Here is a 3,288-nt window from a genome sequence, read left to right as displayed (position 1 = left end):
TTCAATGCTTCTAGCAAACGCGGATTTTCGCAAACAGTTACCTTCCTTAAAATAACACGTTCAAACTTATGATAGGCCTATTAATAATTTTAACATGTTATTTTTTTTTCAAATTCTAAGTTATTGAGTGTCGTATCAGTTGCTGTCATATCGACCGCTTCATCCATGCTGCGATTAATTATAAACAACTAATTAAATAATTATAAATATATATTTTTTATGTTTTATTTGTCCAGTTTGTAACTTTAACCAATTTTCGAAATACAGTTTAGCCTCTTAAGATATGAAATAAATATAATAGGCCTATCAGTTTTCTTTAATAAAAGCTATAAACAACGATGGATCATAATGCTAAAATGATGAAATAAATATTGATAGTTATTTACCGAACATGACGATGACTTATATAAATGGTAAATGAAAATGATGATAATAATGATGACGATAAAGTTGATAATGTTGGATGATGATGGGGGTGATGATGACGATGAGGGTGGTGGTGGTGATAATGATTTTATTTTATTGCATCCATTTATTCGACCATAAAAATAAATTAAATAGAGGGTTATCCTACGTATTTAATTGTTCCATATCACTTGTTTGGGAGTAAATCTTACGGTATATATAATATTCAAATGAAGTTGCTGCTTAGCACTAAGAACACAAATAACGGTATAAATCAAATAGATAATAATACAGTGCTTAAATATGATGTTGTAAATCGTATCATACATAGCTCTTCAACGAAAGTGCCTTATTATAGTTGTATCTAATTGATGTATAATAACATATATACATACATATATATATATAAATATATATAATAGCCATTACAATATGTCAATACAATAAAACAATTAAGCGTTCAGTAGCCAATTGTTTAGGTTAGCTTGATAGTATTTTGAAATTTGTACAGCATTAGTTTGCTACATTATTAACACTAAAAATCTCTTCACATGTCAATAACATAATCAAATGCTGACAATTTAACAAATATTCGATACAATGTAGGTAAAAAAATGATACGTGTAAGGAAACTCCAGTAGTCGAAAATCCTTACACGTATCGTTGTCTACCTACATTATATTTGCTCTACCACGATTTTACAGTGGCATTGAGATCTAGATGTGTATAAGAGACAGCTATTTTATCTGAAGAGTGCTGCACCATGCATGTGTAGCACGAAACTAAATAGTAATAAATATGTCTAATCAAAGCTACTGTTGAACCTATTTTTTTCAATTAATACCCTATTCATCAATTGACCCTTGTCAATAATGAATGCATTCTTATAATATACGCCCAGCCTAGTCCACCCCTCCTCCGCTTCAGCACTTTTTTTTCAAAAGAATCTCATTTTTGTTTGCCGATGTTCTTAGGAACGTGTTACGAGAACCGTAATTTGAATAAGAAAACAATTTGCCTGTGCCTTGTATTTCATCTTGGACCCTTTGTCAACATCTTTGCCTGTAGATAATCAAAGCTTGTACACTACTATAGACCTTTAGCATTATCAGTCTTCGTTGTGGCCATTTTGCTCCAAATTCAATGAAGCCACGGAGAACTGGTATTATTGTTGGTATTCCCTTCAGCAATTAGGGAACAAAAGACATTGCATTGAGATCATTCTTTTTTATCCAGTCTATTATGCTAAAGTAATTTCATTCAGCAGCTCAATATTGTTACAGTTCTTTATTACAACCAGACAAAAGTCACTAAGAGAGGTTTGAAAAGGTTTATTTTCATGGAAATATCCACTATCAATGGCTATTTCCAAACCATATACAATGACTAACGTAGGGTTGATCATTACACTGTGCGTTAGTATCCAACACGGATATCTGTCGTGTAGAAGTCTAAATACTAGTTAACCTCTAAAACTGGATATATTTTCTTCAGATAAAATATTTATAGGTCTCAGAAAATGGAGGATAGATAATTGATCCACTGGTGTACCTATCGTTCGTATTGGAACCCATAAAAGGTAAGGGTGCATAGTTCTAGAAATTTGACTTCCTTATCGTGACGTATAAGCGTATCTCATTTGAATATTTTGTAACCAATATGAAACCACGCTAAAATAATTTCTTGGACGAAGCAACAGGAGACTGTTGATCACATTAGGAAAGTGAACGAAGTTAGGTTTTAGATTCCAATTAATATACTTAATAACGTCTTTAAGTTAAAGCATATAATTTGTAGACAGTTTTTGACCGTTTTATCTTTACATTACGCGTCAGGGTTCACTGATTATAACTGCATTGCTGCAACAGTTCTCAAAATGGCGACGATTACAGAACAAAAAAATAATAATTCATCGGCAATACAACGCTATAGCGCTTGCTTTGCAGTTTATCAGCTTGCTACCATAATAAAAAATATACTAAAACTGGCATTGAAAAAATTGAAGCCGCCCGTTTTAAAGTAAATTGAGATAATAAAATATAACTGGTTTAGCTGTAAATATTTATTATCCTGTATTCTGAATGGCTATTTTTGTATTTTAGAATGAAAATAAAAAAGCAAGAATTATCATTAACGTCTCTTCAATTCAGCGTTCACAATACAAAATATCACATAATAGACGAAAATAATACCTTTATGTTTTGTTCGTTTTAAGTAGCATATAATTCACATATTTTTTTCATTTACAATAAAAGATACATACTGTAGACCTAGATCGATTAGGTAGAATGCCTAGCACATCACATTAGAACTTTCATATTTCCCGTTTCATTATGAAAGACTATATATCTCCGTCGTTTCTGTTCCGTAAACATTGAAAATTATCAAATCTAATTATTAAAAATTGGACATTATTGAATTAAAACAAGACAATATATCTTATTAATTGGGCCTTATATATAGTGTATAGCATAGCATTGTTTATGTTACTATGTTTGTGCATATATAATATGTTATTACTTCTATCTTGGTATATATAAAAATTCACAATTATACATGTATTTATAAATTTATGTATATGCCTATATATATATATATATATATATATATATATATAAAGAAATTAATATTTGGCCTCTACATTTCTTTTATTTCACTTTATACACCTATCACAGTACAAATCTAACTATTGAATAGTGTTAATTGATAACATATTACTATTATCTATCTATATAATAGTCACACATGCATATATAAATGTATGTGATTATATATATATATATATATATACATATATATATATATATATATATATATATATATTAATAAATTAATATTTGGCAAATCTAATACATAAGCCACCTCATACACATATATTTAATG

At 29.3% G+C, this 3,288-nt stretch overlaps 1 long non-coding RNA gene across 1 annotated transcript in view; it reads left to right on the top strand.

The window, feature by feature from the left end:
* The first annotated feature begins 1,809 nt into the window (after positions 1-1,809).
* LOC117121153 overlaps positions 1,810-3,288 on the top strand; it is a 12,811-nt gene continuing 11,332 nt past the window's right edge. Inside the window, exon 1 of the long non-coding RNA XR_004447485.1 lies at positions 1,810-1,984. This is a non-coding gene — a long non-coding RNA (uncharacterized LOC117121153). The remainder of the gene's footprint in view (positions 1,985-3,288) is intronic.

Source organism: Anneissia japonica, unplaced genomic scaffold, assembly GCF_011630105.1.
Source record: "Anneissia japonica isolate Jap-2015-1 unplaced genomic scaffold, ASM1163010v1 scaffold993_len1110182_cov180, whole genome shotgun sequence".
NCBI lineage: Eukaryota > Metazoa > Echinodermata > Crinoidea > Comatulida > Comatulidae > Anneissia > Anneissia japonica.
This window is presented reverse-complemented; position numbering and strand designations above follow the sequence as displayed.